Source organism: Alligator sinensis, unplaced genomic scaffold (genome assembly GCF_000455745.1).
Source record: "Alligator sinensis unplaced genomic scaffold, ASM45574v1 scaffold1076_1, whole genome shotgun sequence".
In the NCBI taxonomy this organism is placed as follows: domain Eukaryota; kingdom Metazoa; phylum Chordata; order Crocodylia; family Alligatoridae; genus Alligator; species Alligator sinensis.
In genome coordinates, this window is record NW_005842909.1 from 525688 (window position 1) to 545596 (window position 19909).

Here is a 19909-nt window from a genome sequence, read left to right on the forward strand (position 1 = left end):
AGTAAGACCACTGCCATTATGAAATTCTGCTTCTAGACAGCATTTCTTCAGGATACTTTGACTTAAATGCACACCTCTGTGACTTAGAATTCTTAATTGACCTTTCCTATAGTTTGGGGCTTGCTGCTGAAGTTGAAGTTTCCATGTATGATTAAAGGAAAAAGTATTTAATTGAGAACAATGTTTTCAGTTGGATTAATAATTGAACTTTAAAACAACATTAAGGTGGCAAAGTCAAGGTAAGCATTTTAATTCAATACCCACTTGTACATATGCAGTATAGGACTACATATTGCTTTTTTCCATAGTCTGCCTGCCTTCTAGCATTGAGACAAAGCAATCATTCTGAACTAAAAATTTCAACTGAAATAATTTTCTTTCCAAATTAAGCCAATAAAATGATGGGCCTTGTAAGATGGATAAATCTTTTTGCAGAAGTAGATGGCAGAACCCTGGGAGAAGCTTACATGAGAAAAAGTGACAATTGGCAGTGTATGCATGTATTTATTATGTTAAAAAAAATCTGAGATCATGGCTTTGTTCTTTTGGACCTAATATCTTCTTCTATTTTATTTACAGAGTCCAGGAATCTCTTGGGCACTGTAAAAGCAAATGAAATATATTATATGCTCCCTGCCAGAATAGCACATCCACAATTTTTTGACTAATAAAGTAGAATGTCACAAGATGAAAAAAGGGATAGAAGAATACTTTTAACAGAAAGTACTTTTTTATATCAATAGTAATCTAGTGAAAACATTATGAAATAATCTTTATACTTTAGTTCCATAGCCAAAGCCAGTTGTTATAGTGGAGATTATTAAATAAACAAAGGTTTTTAAGAATATAATACAAACACCCTTTTAAACCAGTGACTGTTTATCAGATATTTTGCAAAAACTTAACTTTTATAACCCACTGAAAATAATGTACGTAGCTAAATTGAACAATATGATATCCATAGGGGATAAAAGATTTTGAAAAATGAGGTCAGTGCTTTCTGGGCGTATGTTTTAAATTCTGAATATAAGCTAGTAGCTATATCCCGCTATGGTTCCAAACATACAATTCTGTACAAAATGGATGGACCTGTAGTAGTCCACTATGAAAGACAAGTATGTTTCCTAAGACAGGGATTTGGACTTTATTTTCATTTTTATATTTTTCCTCAAATAAGAAATGTACTATACGCTATGTTAGCATTTAAAAATTCATGGTCCCTTTTTTTTTAAAGTCTATGTCATTAGTGATTAGTAATTAATTGAACAACTAATTTGACTAATGTATAGCAAAAGCAGGAACAATGAAAGTTTATTTCCACAGATTTGCCTCCACCTTGCCACCATGGTCTCCATACTGATCTGTTGTAACCTTGTTTATTCTAATTTGCCCTGGGGAGAAAATTAATCATGCCAACCCATAACATGGGTTTCTAAAGTAAAGTGTTATGATTTAAGCCTATTTTGGGAACAAAAGAGAACCTCAGATGCAGTGATTGGTTAAAACAAAGGTATTTCTTAGCCTAAAAGGTCAACTGCATGCATTATCAATTCATCACAGACATGGTGCTCATACAGATGTTGAAAAATGTGATTAGGCATTTTACTGTCCACAGCTAGCACACAGTACACGTCAGATCATATTTCATTTTCGTCAGATGATGAGAAACATTAAAGTATAAATATCAAATGTTACTGAGGAAAAAAAGGCCTCCATTCATATAATGTTTATAAGTCTGTTATGTACTTTAAAGTAAAAGTTTGAAAAAATTGTGGAATTCAAATAATAAATGTGCAATTTAAGTATTAAAAAGGGAGATGTTGCAGAGTATGCCTATTAAACACATACTCTGCCTCACTTTACTTCCATATTTTCCCTCTCAATGGTTTTCCACTATTTTGTTTTACTTTTTTCTGCTGTTTACTTGTATTAATATAACAATAAAAAAAATTAATAGCATTATCCAATATAGGTTCCCTAAACCACCCTACCAAGATACCTCCTTTCTAGCTATATTGTCTACTTTTCTTATGCTGGGACACAGTTGAGCATAGGAAACTAAGATGACTATGAGGGAAATGTAGGCAAAAAAGAGCTGCTCATATTGGAAATAATTAAGAAAAATGCTTCCATGCATGTTTTGAAACCATTCTTAACTAAGCAGGTCAAGACATGTTCCATGTTTTTCCCCTAGATAGAATTGCTTTCTGTACGAAAATGCATTGATAAAGAAAAGAATTACAGATTTTAACAAATTATGTTTCATCATTATCGATAACTTAACTTTCAAAAGAAATAAGAAATGTATTCCTTTATTTTAAAAGTACAACCTTCATACTCCCCTCTGTCTCTCTTACTCAAAAGCCACAGATCAAAATTCTTCCCTCAGAAAAGAGTCAAATACCTAATCTGTGATTTCATTCAGTCTCAATTTCTGTTTTTGAGGTCAGTTTAAAATTTTCATACCAAATCTTGTATACCTAAAGATCTAAAATATTTTGCACAGCAAGCAAAATGTTATAATTAGTTGCTTAAACAATTAATTAAATTGATCATCCTGGAACCGAAATGGAGGAATTGCTATAAAAACCCACAAAGCATTTTATTATTATAAAAAAGGATTGCTCATTCACTTCATTAAATGTTTGGTATTACTTAAGGGTCCAGTCCTACATTTCTGAATGCAATTGAAGGCAGTGGGAGTACAAAAGTCATGAGTGCGTGTCATATATGTTGATGACTTCCAGAGTCCGCTACAAAGTCAATTCGTGGTGGGAAATGTGATGCTTATATAAATGGGAAAGGTATCTGCTTGAATCTGGGATCATCCACAGTTTACAAAGAAAAACAGGTGCATACAACATAATTGGATTGATTTGAATTTATTAAGACACCTCAATTTATATAGGTTTAAAATACTGATAGATTATACAAATCAATGTATAAACAAATAGTGTGACAATAAACAGTAGCTTTTTAAAAGATTTTTTAAATGACTATAAATAAGGAGAATGAGACACGTGTATGGTATTAAATAATCCCTTTTATTGTAAAGTGCCATAAGGGATTATAAAATCTAACTGCATGTCATACCATCCAACTATTCAGCCAAGTATACTAATGAATGAAATCTGGGCTGCAGATTGAGGTTTTTAGAATCTACATTGCATTGTATTTCTAATTTATTATAGTCATGTTGCTTTAAGTACATCATATAAAACATCATTTTGATTGTAGAATGAAGGTCAAGTGTTTTAATTATTGAAACAGACAGCTGATATATACTTTAGCTTATTAAAAATATTGTGTCTTTGAATGCAACCATATATAAGCATGAAGAGGTTTTCTTTCAGTCTGTCCCAAGAAAATTACTAAGTTATGTGCATAAGCTAATGACAGAATAGATCATTTGAAGAGCTGTTCGAGCATGTTTGGATGGTATTAAAGGTAAGAGGTCAAAGGCTAAGATATTAAGAAATCTGAAAGGTTTTATAACCACCTAAAACACACTTCAAAAACTGTCTTCTAATGTTTTTTTCCCTTAATGATAGTGAAAGGTTCCATAGCCTCAGATACACTTTCTAAGTCAGTGGTTATCAACCTTTTTAGCCTCAGGGCACCCATCTATAACTTTTGGGAATTTGAGTAACACTTAGCTAAAATCTAACGAGTGCCAGATGAGGGAAGTGGACCCCATCATGCCCTCCTTTCTCCATGGACTGCTCCCTCCTTGCCCCTGGTTGGTAACTGAAGAGGCAAACACAGCCCCCACAGAACCACAGCCACTACCCTGGCAGCTCACATGCTGGTGACTAGAACCACATGCACCTGCAGCCCCACCTGAAAGCCCCAGGGGCAATGGGAAGATGAACCAGCCTGCAAAGTGTGGCCCTGCATCTGCCCTTTCGTGCGCACACAGCAGAGTGCAGAGATGGGGTGGCTGGGATGGGGTCTGCTGAGGGTTGGGGAGCAGCTCTGGGTGCCACTGGGCTGCAACACACTGTGACAACCAGTGCCAGGCAGAGGAAGGAGTGGTTGCTTTCCTCCTGGCACAGAGGCCGGGTGCTGTAGAACTCAGGAGGTTTTTGTCTCACCCTGGATTGCCATGGTATTTCAGGTGAGAATTACTGTTCCAAACTAGCACACATAACACGTTGCACTTGTCTGACTTCCTCAGCCCTACACTGGAAAAACTTCCCACAGGGATTAGATAATAGTACCTGTGCACATGCAGTTTGTAGTGGAACACTCTGGTAAACCATAAAAGGTTTGATTAGTGCAGGCTGAGGTGTTGGCAATATTCAGATATAGACTGAGAAACTAACCCTAACTAGCAAGTCATTTTGCACAGGCTGCAGACATTAAATGTTCACACACCTAAAACTTTTCAATCTCTTATTTCCTACCTAAATTATTACAGTGTTCTTTTCTTTCACCTTCATAAATACAGTCGTATCTTGCTCATATCTTCTTTTAGGGAGGGCCAGAGGAAGATCCATGGGGGTAAAGTTGCACAGTTAACCCCTCCTTTGATTTCTGCTCCCCACCAAAATTTAAAACCAATTGTCTGACAGCGGCAGCAGCATTTCTGTTCTGAGGGTGCTGAGGGAGTCAACTGACTTCATTATCACTTAGCTGATCCCTCCTAATCTCTCTGCACTCCACAGATGTTAATGACCACCTCCCCTTTTTTCCTTCATTTTTCCACTAATCAAGCTATCCTTATCCTACAGTTTTCCTATCTGTCAATTATTCCTGATAATGACTCTTTTCTCATAGCCCTACAGATGGTTTTTAGCCTTGGCCTTCCATTCAGGTGTGGAAATATTAACTCAGAGGAACATTAACTTACATGGAGAACGTTAACTAGTGAAATGCTGGATACCCTGTCAAGATGCTCAAGAAGACTAGGTTCTATTTTATGGATCTGAAAATGAAATGTAGATTTAATTCTAATGAATACATGACTAATGAAACTGCATATTTTGATCATTATTTGCCTAGTTTGTTTATATATGTAGTATATAATATAGCACATCTATGCAAATTCCAATGAAGTCACTGTATTTACTCAATTCCAAAATGAGTTCCCACCATTTAACAGGGGGAAGAAAGCCCTTGTCTTGAAATCAATATGAAGTGGAGGGAGGGCTGTATCTCCAACCCCAAACCATGGTCAGGACTGGAGTTACAGCTGCTGCCTGCCCCCACCCCACCTCTGTCTCTCCTCCTGCCTCCCCCTAGCAGCCTTGAGGCCCCCTACTGCTTCTTCCCCCATCTTCCCCTGCTGCCTTTGTCCCCTACTCCCCCCCCAACTTCTTACCCTTGCTCTAAGACTGGCAGGCTCCATCCCTACTCCAGCCTGGGGCATGGAGCATATGCTTGCTCTGGCCCCAGCCTCGCCCAGTAGCAGTGGTGGTGGCAGCATCTCTAGCTGGACCCTGAGAGGGCATAAGAGGGGCAGGCAATAGGGGAGCAAGTTCTGGGGCGGGGGGGCAGTCAAGAAGGGACAAGGTGTGAGGAGGCAAGGGGCAAAGGTCAAGCTACTTGACCCCCCCTCCCACTGTGTGAAAAGTTAAACATTTAAATGTTTAAATGATAAGTATATTTATACCAGAAATGCATTACTGGTTAACATTTAGTGCACAATGCATTCCAGTAGAGAAGGCAAGCAGTGAAGTGCCTCAGGAACATGAAGGTGGTGGGGCAGGGAGTGAAGGGGGAAGGAGGACTGAGGAGGAGGGGAGAGGCAAAGGGGGACTAGTACCCATAGCTAGTGTGTACGCCTGTGCTCATAGGAAAGATTTGATTTGGATTCGGATTCAGCTAATTTGGAGGACAGTGATTCAGAAATTCAGAAGATTTGGCACTGATTCGGAGAGATTCGGAGATTCGGCCATAGACTATAATGGGGAATCACTAAAATACCTACAACTTTGTCATTGTTTTGCAGATTTGGATGAAAATAGCAGGGATGGTATCCCCTTCTGAGGGCATGAAGTCTTTCAAGTTTCAAGGAGGTAGATGCATGGGTTTCTGTGAAACTGCACCTCAAACTGCTGAAAGCAAAACTCATATCATGTGTGTGTTAAGGCAGATTTGGATGAAAGCAGTAGGGATGGTCGCCCCCTCTGAAGGAATGAGGCCTGACAAGTTTCAAGAAGATAGGTGTAGGGGTTTCTAGTAAACTGCACCTTAAAGTGCTGACAAGCAAAACTTGTGATGTGTGATTCTGTGTGTGTGTTAAGGCGCAGTGGGATGAAAACAGCAATGGTGGTGGGGTGTAGGAATAATTTTTAAGGTGACCCTCCAATAGTTAGATTCTATACATGGGAAATTAAAACAAAATTATAAATTTTCTGTTTATTATTTTCTGTTTATAAATTTAAGTATTGGGGTCATTTTAAATTTAGGGTCATACTACATTTGGGGAAGTGCAGCATATTTGTGTTTGCTGGATGTTAAACTGAATAATATAGCTGTAGGCCTCTAGAAAATAAATAAAGTTTCTTTTTAACTGAAGAAAAACATGCATTTTTTTTCTATGTGATAATGTATCACTCCATGTACACTTCCCTTTTCAGACACCTAGATCCATCTCTGGGGAGGACAGTATAAAAAGCTCATTATCAAGTATTGTAAAATTATTTTCTTAGCCCATTACTTTGTCTATGTCACTCCAATTTTTGCATTTCTCTTCATTTATGTGATTTAGATTTTGTTCTTCCCAACAAAGGCTCCAGGCAGCTTGTAATAAGAGAACAGAATAACTTAAAAAGCAGGAGAGCAAGAAGATAAAAGTGAGTGATAAAAGTGAGGGAACAAAACAACTTAAAAAGGAAACTAGAATATCAACATAAAGCAGAGCCTCCTAGAGCAGTATCTCAGCTTTGTCTGCTAAATGCATTCCCAAATAGAAAGGCCTTACAGTGCTTCTGAAAAAGGTTCAGGTTCAACCTATAAGGAGCCTTGAGGGAGAGAGTTCCAGAGCTGGGGAGAAACCTTTGAGAATGACCTCCTATGTGTTTTCACCAAATGGACTCGACAAACTAATGGTACTTGCAGGAGGTTGTTCTTGGCTGACCATAGGGATTGTGATGTAAGGGAGAAGGGGTGCAAAGGAGAGGTGATTTGGTTTACATTAATATAGATTAAATGCTAATATTCAAGAAAGAGGAATTGTAGCTATCTGTGTTTACACATATTTTTATGTTATTGGATAGATCAAGGAATAATGTATGCATTAATATGCATGCTTTCAGGAGAGCTTTGGATTTGTGTGCCCTGGTAGCTAAATTGACCAGACAACTACTAATGAATAAAAGCTATTTGGTTTTTACTTACTGGCTAACCCACTTCAGCGGCACTAGGAGAAGTGTCCCCAGAAGCTGCAACAACTGGTCCAGAGTTAAGTTCTCTCTTGCTTCTGCTCCATTAATCTTGCATTCTTGGCTTCCTAGTGGTCCAAGGGGAAGCGGGGCAGGAGGTAGACTGGTAGTTAGGTAATTTCACTGAGAAGTGGGAGATAAGAGATTTGAATCTGTTCACAATAAGGTAGGCTTGGACCCCAGTCTACCGATTTCTGGGCAAGTATACTTGTAGCAACAAGGCTTTTGGACAAAAGGCAGATAATGGCAAAACTATTAACATCATTCAAGAGTGAATGGAGCAATACCATCCTTTATGCTTAAGTTAATGATGCAGATGCTAAGGAGGTCTGATTCCCTGATTCTCAGTTTTCTCTGCATGGCTTGGACCCTGACATGTTGGTAGCTCCTTCATCATAGCTCTGAGTCCAATCCCTAAATTCTGAGGAGGATCAAGAACGCTGTGTTTAGTATTCCTATTGGATGACTATAGACACCCCTCTCCTAAGAGATTTCGTGGTCTGGATAGCCACTAGAAGGCATGCAGGTTTTCTTATTCCGTACACAGGGACACTATGTTTAGGCCATCATTGTCTCCCCCAGTGTCAACGTGCTTCCTTTTTAAGTGTTGTAATACCAGAATTAAGGTTTTCAGATGTCAGGTAGGAGCTGGCCCTTACTTCCTAAGTCCCACTTCTAAATGCATCGAAGTCAGGATTCCTTTCTCTTAAAAATTTGTCATGAATCACCTCAATGGCCCAGTTTTAGGTCCAGTGTTGTGTAAGTCAGCAATCTGTATGTTAATATAAAGTCAAATGTGATATAGAGTAATCTGTAGGTATTTAAATACAGCCAAATGCAATCTCATACATCCAGAAACAAAGAATATAAGACTGCAAAGAAAGGAGGTCTGCAAAGGTCTTAAGGTTACAATGGACACACAACTCAATGTGAGTTCCCAGGTTGATACTGGGCACATCTACATGTGCATTAAGGCACTTTTCCTAATGTGCATTAAATTTAGTACCTCTAGTATGAGGTACTAAACAAATGCACATTAGGCTGCCTTAATGCACAGTAACAAATATGCACAGTTTTTAAGTGACACAATGCACAGTAGCCTATTATACTGTGCATTAGCATAATTGCATGGTTTTTTACTTGTCACTTTAATGCGCAGTAAAATAGGCTACTGAGCATTAAAGTTCATATGTAGATGTGTCCACTGGGGCACAAAAGGTTTTACAGAAGGGCACCTCAATCACGCTGTAAATTTTTGCTCTTTACACAAAGTGCTTAAAGTATCATTGAAGCTAACAGATATTTGGTAGTTGATGGTGAGGGCCTCCATTCACTGGCCAAAACCAGGAGGCAGGGGACATGGACACCTGCTATGGAAGTCAGCCAGCTCAATCAGTGCCCAGCCACTCCCCCTCGTCTGCCTACTGGCTGGCTGCAAACAGCCAGCCAAGATTCATTTCCTGGTGTGTGTGTGTGTGGGGTGGGGGGGGGGCAATGGAAGCAGCTTGGGGACTGTGTTCCTTCCCTTCTGGTGGCATGGAGCCCTGGGGATCTCTCTTGCTGGGGAGGTGGTCCTGCTTGGGGCACCCCCACCCCAATCACTGCCCAAAGTTCCCCCTCCCCTGCCTGCTGGCTGGCTGCACAGAGAAGAGACTCTCTCCTGCCTCTGTGGCAGACTAGGGGCATGACACAAAACCCTCATAGGGAATGATATAAACATTCCCTAAGGTGCTCTAATTTACAGCACTTTCATTTACTACCTGATTTAACAAGGGTTACTTTTTTACATGGTTGGCCATTTCAAAAAGCACTCTGCAGCCGTGCACCTGTGTTATTACATGACTGTAAAGCACTTCTAGGGGCCAGATTAAATGAAAAATGTTATTTCTGTTTGCACCCAAAGGGCTTATGTGATGCTTGAACGTACAAACAAGGGAGCAGTGAACAGGAGTGGGGACCGAAATGTATGGCATTTTTGCAACAGATATTTGAAGAGTGCATGTACTTCTGGTGTCCATATTTTAAATAATATGATGAACATTTGAAAAAATTCTGCAAAAATAATAAAAGGTTTGGAAAAAATAGCTTGCAGTGATAGATAAGGAGCTCATTCTATTTAGCTTATTTAAAACAAGATTAAAAGGTGACCTGATGGTGATGTGTTAGTACTATGGCATGGAAAATACCAGAGACTGATGGAGTTTTTAACCTGAATGAGAGAAGGACAACAGTGGTTGGAAATTAAAGGCAGACAAGTGTGAAAATAAGTCGCACATTTTTAACAGGTTAACTTTTAGACTAGCAAAGTAGTGTTGAATTCTCTATCTCCTGAAGTTTTCACATGAAGACTAGAAGTCTTGTAGTTAAATACCAGTTTCAAATAACTGGGTGAAATTTTAAGGCCTGTGCTAGTTTAGATTATCTTGTAGGCCCTGTCTTGGCTTTAGCAATATATATCTAGGTATCTAAGGTATTCATAATAAATCTTTGCAATTTCCTCTAAAATCACATTTATTTCCAGATAAAAATCTAGTTAAAAGATCTTTTGCAAAAAACAAACAGAAGCAAGTAGATATATGAATGCATCCCCAATTACAGTGGTTCACCTCCCCTCATCTCATAGATTCATAGATGTAGGGTCGGAAGGGACCTAAGCAGATCATCAAGCCCAACCCCCTGCCCCAGGCAGGAGAGAATACTGGGCTCATATGACCCCAGCTAGGTAATTGTCAAGCCTCCTCTTAAAGACCCCCAAGGTAGGAGCCAGCACCACTTCCCTTGGAAGTTGGTTCCAGATCCTAGCCGCCCTGACTGTGAAATAGTGTCCTCTAATGTCCAGCCTGAACCTACTGTCAAACAATTTATGGCCGTTATTCCTTGTTACTCTAGGAGGTGCATGGGTGAGCAGGGTCTCTTCCATTCCCTGCTGGTCCCCCCTGGTAAGTTTGTAGATGGCCACCAAGTCCCCTCTCAGCCTTCTCTTGTGAAGGCTGAACAGGTTCAGGTCCCATAGCCTCTTCTCATAGGGTCTGCCCTGCTGTCCCTGGATCATGCAAGTGGCCCTCCTCTGGACCCTCTCCATGCTGGCCACATCTCTCCTAAAGTGCAGCGCCCAGAACTGGACGCAGTACTCCAACTGTGGTCTGACCAGTGTCACACAGAGGGGGAGGATCACCTCCTTGGCCTTGCTTGTGATGCATCTGTGGATACATTACAAGGTGCAGTTGGCCTTACTGACTGCGTCCTCACTTTGGCGGCCCATGTTCATTTTGGAATCGATAATGACTCCAAGATCTCTTTCTGCCACTGTGCTTTCAAGAAGGGAGTTCCCTGGCCTATAGGTATGCTGCTGGTTCTTACTGCCCAAGTGCAGTACCTTGCACTTGTTAGTATTGAATCCCATCCTATTCTCATTCGCCCACCCCTGTAACCTGTCCAGATCCAGCTGTATCCTGTCCCTCCTTTCTAGTGTGCCCACCTCACCCCAGATCTTGGTGTCATCAGCGAATTTGAACAGGGTGCTTTTCACCCCCTCGTCCAAGTCACTAATAAAGAGATTAAACAGTGCGGGCCCAAGGACCGAGCCTTGGGGGACCCCACTGTGCACATCCCTCCAGGTCGAATATGACCCATCCACCACCAGTCTCTGGGTGCGGTCCCTCAGGCAATTTGTGACCCATCTGACTGTGTCGCCTAGCTTTTTAATGAGAATGGGGTGGGAGATAGTGTCAAAGGCCTTTCTGAAATCCAGAAAGATTACATTCACCACGAAACCTGCGTCCAATAATTTTGTGACCTGATCGTAGAAGGCAATCAGGTTGGTCTGATAGGACATGCCCCTAATGAACCCATGCTGGTTGCCCCTGAGCATCGTCTCCCTTGCCGGTCCTTCCCAGATGTGCTCCTGGATAATCTCCTGGATGAATAGTATTTCTTTTTATCCCGCTTTTAAACTTCCTCATCTGGGGCATGTTTTCCAGCACATTCACTTAAAAGGCACTGTATTGGTTTCATTTAAGTGCAATAAGGAACAGCATAGAGCAGCAGTGCTCATGTTTTTTGCCCTGTGGACCAGATTAATAGGCCTGTTGACCAAATGAATAGGGCGGGGCCAATCTGCAGGCTGGATTAAGCTGTGTGTGTCCAGATTGGGCCCTAAGGCTCAGCACCACCCCTTCCCTAGCCCAAGCATCAGAAGCAGGCTCTGGGACCCAGGATTGCCTCTTCCTGCCTTGTGCACCAGAATTGGTCCCCAGAGGCCCTGCACCAACCCCTCCCAGCCCCCTGTATGCCAGGATTCGGCCCTTAAACCCAGCACCACCCCCACCCAGCCCTGCACACTGGGATAGGTTGCTTGATTCAGCACACAGGGTTCAGGGCTCACCATGGGACCAAAAATTTGGTGGTGGGGGAGCAGGGCCACCTGATCTCCCACTGCCAAATTTCTAAAACCATGGGGTGCCCCACAAGCTGGGTGACACAGGGCCATGGACTGGATCAGGCCCACAGACCAGGGCTGAGCACCCTGATATGCAGTAGAAGAAACACTCAATCAAATGAACAATTAATATATTTTGATTATTTACTGACAACTGTTTTAACAGACATTCTTAACACTAGAACTTTATTATAAAAGAACAGAGTAATTCTTCCCTCCTCCCATGCAAATATAATGAGGTTGGGGGATTGCACAAGTATATGTCAGAGTAAGTTTTGTAACCTAATCTCATGTTCCTCATACAGTGTTTTTAGTTTTAAAAAAGTCTTTGCTTCTATTAAGAATTCAACATTTGCGTAATATGTTCCATTGATTCATTGTTGTGGTATTAAGGAAAAAAAACTTATTCTGATATTAATTTTAAAGAAATAACAGTAAAATCTTCCTCAAATTTTCCTTTTAAAGAATATTAAGCACTTGGTCAGCTGGTATACTGAATTCCAGCCCTACACTGATTTATTCTTGTACCCAGTAAATTCCCTTTGATTTGTTATTGCCAAAGCTGAAGTGCCTTACATCTGCTTATTACTGCTAACTGATTTCCTTCAGGCCTTTTTTCCTTTTCAACTGTCTCATCCGTATTGCAGGTCCAGGATGTTAAACTAATATTTATTTGAAAAGGATGGCTGGTATTTGTTCACTGTCTAGCCTTCTGTATCATTAAGACCTAATACTAAAATCACTTGAAACCTTCATCTCAATATTATCTGTAAAATGGATATCACTAGATACACTTTCAACTCCTTTTTTACCATTAAGGCTACTAGTGCACCTTGACCTACCTATAGTAGTAATTGTGAGCACTTCAAGGCAGACAGAGACCCAGTAGCCACTACCATTTTAAACATTCACTTGTAAACATTAGCTCTGAGAAGGTTTTGATTTTACATTGTTTAAAAGGTTGATGTCTAGCTAACAGAATAGTGTTCCCATGCTTCATATCATTATTAGAGCTTTGCTAGTAATAATGAAGTTAAAAAAGTCTAGGGTATACAGAGTCTCAGAATGTTTGGAAAAGACTGCGAACTGGATGGGACTCAATTATTCTGTATAATTTACATACTTACAAGTATTTAAAACAATGGATCTGGGATCTGGAATTTTCCCCAAAAGAAAAGGATTACAGGATCAACAGTACTTAATGTGTTGGATCAGTCAGTTCTATGGAGGGACAGGAGTAAAGTGATGACTCAATAGTTCAGAGAGGCAGTGGTAAACGGAATTAAAGTTTGGAAGAACTGGAAAGCTTTTTCCAAGATTGGTTTTAAGACAAGATGGAAGTAGTTTGGAAGCCTGGTGAATCATCTGAGGGTTAAATCTCCAAACTGATGCAAAAAATATTTAAATTATATATTTAATTGTAATTTCCTGAATATTGCCAAATACACATCTACTTTTACTGAATTTTAGGAGGCATTTGTAATTGCTTTCATCCATATTTTCTCCGGAGAATAGTAGCTTACACTTTTATATTTTGGTTGCCTATTTTATTAAATTAGATGTTTAAATGTAATTAAAGAACTATAGCAAATATATGTCTTCTAAGAAGTAAAGGCATAAAAGGATTCAAGGACAGCACAGCCTCTTTGGCTACAGATCAGTGCTTATCACTTCAAGGTCCAGTTACACAGACCTTTAATGTACCTTTATAATTTTTGGTTTGCTTTCATATTTTGTACAACTCTGTTACATAAGAAATATGCATTTATGTGCTAATTATTGTGATTTATGTCTCGTATGGTAGGAGCTGAATTGTATGTGACACTACTGAACATTGTGGTCTTGGTAGCTGTTTGGTTCAAATCAGCAGAAAGTCTTCTAAAAAAGCTGGAAGCCTCCCTCTTGGTAAAACCTACAAAGATACTTATTTTTTAGCATCTGAAAGACAAGTAATAAATAGCATGCTGTTCATCAAAAACATAAAAAAATAACGAGACATCTCTTATATCTACTTCCCATCTCTTTTCCCTTTTCAAGAAGACAAATTTAAGTTTTAAACATTCACAAAGAATTCTAGAAATAATATTTATTGAGAAGATTTCTTTTATAGAGTCTAAAGCTTTCATTTGTTTAAATAAAATGTGTAGTTAAGTAGCATTTTGTTTATTTCTAACCTAAGTGTCTCCAAGGACAAGTGAAAAACCTTTGTTTCTGAATTAAGATGTTTGAAGTTGCTTTGGTAATGTTCACTCATAAATGTTTTTCAAATAATGCATTTTACTTATAGCACTGTGTTGTGAATAGCATAGTGTTTTATATACCAATGTGAAAGAAGCCATTTGAGAATTGCATCTATATTAACTGAGGAATTAAATAAATTGTTCAGTATTGTTTAAGGAATATTTCCAAAGGTTAGTGTAGAGAGACTATTACAAATATTTGAACTTTTGATTTTTATAGCTCTAGGAGAGGATGTGTAATCTCTGGCCTGGAAGTCAAATACATTCTACAAGAGCCGTGGTATCTGCCCTGCAGAGCTCACCAGAGTCAAGAAATGTGGCTGCATGGGAATGGTGGCAATTAATATGGCCACCCTCCCCTGATGCCAAATTCCCAAACCCCAAGCCTTACAGCAGGTCAGAGCCGGGCTATGCCCCCCTTCCCAACAGTGCTAGGTTGGGGTGGGCTGTATTCCCTCCCTTTGTGGGGCTGGGCCACATCCCCTCCCCCTGTGAGGCTGGATTGGGCCTATGTCAATCCCCCTTCCCCCCTGTGGGGCCAGGTCAAGTCAAGTCCCCTTTCCCCCATGAGGCCAAATTAGGACTGCATTGGGCCCCCTTCCCCACCTCCTATGGGGATGGACAATGCCCCTTTCCCCCTGTGGGGTCGGATTAGAGTCATGACATGCCTTCTTTTCTCCCCCAGCCTGGACTGGGGCCACATCAAGTCCTCCTCCCCCCAAGTTGGAGATGGGCTGCCCCCTGCCCCTCTCTGCAGAGCCAGATGGAACCCTATTGCACCCACCCCAGAGCCTGGATTGGGTCCACCAGCCAGATCCAGCTCATAGACAGACCAGGAACTGCCCATCCAGCCCACTGGGCAAAAAGGTTGGACACCACTACTCTCGGGTATGACTTTTTATTAACTTGGGTCTTAAAATTACTTGATGTACAACAACTTTTTCTTTTTCCTGGTCAGGAGGGCAGTCATGACTTGGCTAGGGACACAGGGAAAGATAGGAGTGGAAAAAGTATTGGTTCTGGAGAGACTTAGAAGAGAGGGCCTGCTGGTTTCAGCCTGGTAGAAGTCAGAGAAGTCTAACTTTAGTAATAATCTTCTCCCTTCCAGGCAGAAAACAAACTGTTCAGGCTTGCCAGGGAGGCCACCTAGGGAAGGACAACTCTTCTGCAGAGTGGTTCATCTCCCATTCATGAAAACTATTAGTAGCTAAACAAATACTCCACTCTCTGGCTCTTCCTCACCTCTAACAGAGCATCTATCAACTCTTCATTGGAACTGACTTGCTTCATTTTCTTTGTGAGGAGGGAACCCCTACCCCCTTATTGGGCAACGGTTTCTGTGTGTTGTCCAAGATATTAGCACCCTATATCCCAGGACTAACAAGTCAAATTAAGGCTACAAGTAGGTATGGTATATGCATGTGATGATGGATATTTGTGATCTTTTTCATAATGCAAGGAATGCTCACCCCACTACCTAAGCTCACCTCTTTCCTTGGCTTTCATAGTTTCATAGTAGCTAGGGCCAGGACAGACCTGAACAGATCATCTAGCCTGCCCCCCCTGCCACAGGCAGGAATGAATGCTGGGTTCACAAGACCCCAGAAAGGTGATTGTCCAACCTCCTCTTGAATTTGCCCAAGGAAGGGGTGAGGACCACTTCCCTGGGAAGTTGGTTCCAGATTTTGGCCACCCTAACTGTAAAATATTGCCTTCTGATCTCTAACCTAAACCTGTTCTCCATCAGCTTATTACTATTGTTCCTTGTCACCCCAGGTGGTGCTGGGGAGAAAAGGGCTCTGCCTATTTGCTGTTGATCCCCCCTGATGAGTTTGTAGGCAGCCACCAGGTCCCCCTTCAGCCTCCTCTTGCTGAGGCTGAACAGGTTCAGGTTCTTCAGTCTCTCCTGTAGGGCCTGTCCTGCTGCCCTCTCACCAAGTGGGTGGCCCTCCTCTGAACCCTCTCCAGGCTGGCCACATCCCTTTTGAAGTGTGGGCTGGCTGCGGTCTGGCATTGGCGGCTCATGTTCATCTTGGAGTCAATAACGACTCCAAGATCCTGTTCCGCCTCTGTGCTTTAAAGAGGGGAACTCCTCAGCCTGTATGTATGCTGTGGATTCCTTCTCCCAAGGTGCAGCACCCTGCATTCATCTACATTGAACCCCATCCTATTCTCATCTGCCCACTTTTGTAGTCTGTCTAAATCTATTTGCAGCCTCTCTCTCCCTTCAAGTGTGTCCACCTCGCCCCACATCTTAGTGTCATCAGCAAACTTGGACAGCGAGCTTTCCACCCCCTCATCCAAGTCGCTTTCCACCCCTTGTCCAAATGTATTATTACCTTAAATCAAATGATATTTAAATGTTACTCTTTTAACTTTTCCCTACCAAGTACTGCCTATGTTTTGACACATTTAAAAACAATGGTCATGCACTTCTACTGTCTTCCATGAATAGATCTAGGACTTTGAAAAGGGGGGAGCACATGGTGTGGTGCATTATCTCATATAACAAAGCACATATTCTTCTCCAGGTAAAACGAAACTAGAAAATTTACAAATATGCTAGGTGCCTAGGGCTACATTTTTCAGTTTAGCATCAAAACAAAAACAAATATAACTTCACTGGAATGAGTTAAAAACTAGTCTGCAGGGCTGTGAGATAGGAGCTGCGTTACCAGGAGCACCTAATAGACAGCAGCATTTCAGAAGAAAGTCTAACTTGATTAGTGGAACACCAGGACCATTAAAAAGGAGTGAAGGTTATTAATGTCTGTGGAAAGAAGAGTTTAAGGAGGCATGAAGTTAATTGACACTCTCACTGCTGCCTAAACAGAAATACTGCTGCCACTGCCAGGTGGTTGGTTTTAAATTTTGGGTGGAGTGGGAATCAAAGGAGGGTGAAATTGCACCAGTGCCCCTCCCCCACCCTTACCCCGCCTGGATCCTCCTCTGTCTTCCTATTTATTTCGGCCTCTACTTAATAGACTGCTTGTAGAAAGCAGTTGTTAGACTTGTTTCTAGCAAATGTAAAACAGGGCACTCAGTGCTGACAACTGATCTACCTCTGAGTGCAAACAGGTATAAATGGGATGTTGAATCAGACCTAGAAGTGTGTGGATATCTTTTGCATTTATAATAAACAAAGTGTTACTTATACCTAGGAGGCATCTTTAATTGGTTTTGTGAAATGTTTGTATAGTCAAATGAAAAGAATTAAGTCCTTAAAGAGGCTCAAAAATAATCTTTGAAATAAGTTGGCACTGTTTGTTATGCTCTAGATGTAAATTGTAAGATTCCTGTAGCATATAGATCAAGAACATTAATAACTGTTTGTTTTTATCTGTAGGGAGAAACAAACCCTAAATATTGAGTTAAAAATGAATTATAAGGATTTGGAAAAGCTATTATGGTGTCTTCTGCAATTTTTTGTTTAGCTGCATCATGTCCCCTTCAGGTTAGGAGCCTAGCTTCATCCTCTATGTTTGGTGGACCATGACCAAAGAAGGGAGACCATGGTGATTATGGAAAATGGAGCCCAGACTGTAGAGGAGAATAGGAATGAGAGGAAATTGAAATTCCTCAAGCACTTCCAAATTCAAATATTTCAATTTCTGGCTCAAGTCTCTATCAAAATTGTAACTTTCTTTTTACAGAAAATAAGGACCTACATGAGTTTAAAGCTCTAATGATCTCCATTCCACCGACATGCACATTTTTGAGCTTACTCTTTATTTCTGTTTCCTTTTCCTCTGATTTCATTAATGACTCTCTCTCCTTCATCCTGTGTCCCCATGCTCTTCATGGATGTCTGGTGCTTAACTTAAAATTAACGTGGGTAAAACTGAGCTATTCATGTTCCTTGCTAAACCTTCTCCTCTTCACTTTTTTTATAATTGTTGACTACATTGCCATCCACCCACTCAATCTGAGTATCCTATTTGACTGTCCTCTCTTTACAGCCATCAATCCAGACCATTCTCAAAGCTTTCCGCTTCCTCCTTCATATAATTTCAAAGAACTATTTTTTTCTATCTGTTTCACTGTCAAGCTTTCACACTGACTTGTACCATCTGCTTTCATTATTGCAATTAACTGTTTGGCCTTCCTGACATCCAGCTTCTCCTTTTCAGGTCTTTGCAAAGTGCTGTTTCTAATATGATCTTTCTGTCCTATTCTTTTGACCATGAAAGTCCCTCACTGAGTCTCACCATTGTTTCCCCTTTCTCATCACATCATATATAAGCTTACTCTCCCTCATCCCTTTTGCTTATCTTAAAAATGCTTGCTTTAAATGTCAATTAATTCACTTATAGTAGAAACAGATATCACCTTTCATCACCTTTGTGCCACCATAGAGTAACAACAAATAGATGTCCATACCATTTTGTTGTGGCTACAACGTGTAACACTTTTGTTACAAATCATACTGCTTTATTGTGGCACATGTCTGTTTGCTTTATGGTGGGAGAGTGTGGGCAGCTCCCAGCTGCGTGCACTCTTGCACTGTCCCAGGCAGGCAATCTGTGGGTTTGAGGGGCCAGTCCTGCATACCCCAGGAATTCCTGCACAGGAGTGGGCTCTTCAAGCCTGGGAAGTGGCTATGTGGCTTTACCTACTTCCAGAGAGATGCCCTCCAGCAATCCCCAAGGCATGTCTCTGGAAGCAGGGAAAGTTGGGGCTCCCCACTTCCAGAAGCTCTCACTGGGGATCCCGGGGGGGTGTCTCTGGAAGCAGAGAAAGCTAGGATACTCTGGTGAAGTCCTGGAGATGGGGTCTCCAATCACCTGATTGGCAGCACCAATCCCAAGATCACATACCACACCAGAGTGTCCCAGCTTCCTTGCTGCAGAGACATAGCCTTGGGATTTCTGGCATATGCCTCTGGAAGTGGGAACAGTAAGGGTCCCTCATTTACTGAGATTTCCACCCAGAAATCTCTGGGAGCATCTGTCCCATCCTTAAGATCAATGGTTGGGACAATGGGCAATGTGAATTTATCCCAATGAAGTGAATCAGCTGTACTAGGACACAGCCCAACCCAATTGATCTGCTTCATTTGGCAATGTCTATTTCTAGCCTTACTTTACATGCTTTCTTACTGACCTTCACATAGCAAAGGCCCATGCTAGAAATTCACAATATTGTTCTACTTCAGCTTTGATTATAGTACCAAGAAAAAGCAGTCACTTGGTAACTTGGCAGTGGTAAACAGGAAATACTTTTCTCATCATACTTTCTTGTTTGTCTATATATTTTTTTAAATCACGCCTAAAAACTCTCAAACTGAGCACTTACATGTTTTACATAACCACAAACTCAAGGTACTATTACTAGGCCAGACTGAAAATTGTCTTTTGAAATTGTTTTAAAAAAACAAGTGGGATTTTACTGAGCACAATTTCCCATAAAAGGTATATCCTTTCTCTAGAAAATTGCACCCTTTTCATCATGAAATGAAATACTCCAAAACAAAAATCCTATTACATTTTATTGAAATTTTGTTATTTGGTTTTCTGCCTGTGGTGATTTGAGTAAGCTGTATATTTGGTTTCAGGGCCCCTTTCAGTATATTTGTCTAAAACTGTAAACTGTGATTTGAATGCAGTGCTTATCTGTCTTTTACCTCTGTGTTTAGACTGCAATTCCAAGGAGTAGTAACACTGGGCTAGAAGAGCTGTAAGTCTTAACGATCGTCTAGTTTCCCCCTTGGACAAAGAGATGACTATCAGTTTTTCAAGTCTGAACTCCAGAAGGAGGATGAGTAATGGATCATCTGGTGAGGAACTTAGATCGCCTGATAATAGAAAGCAGAGTTTATAAGAAAAAGGACCTTTCACTAGCCA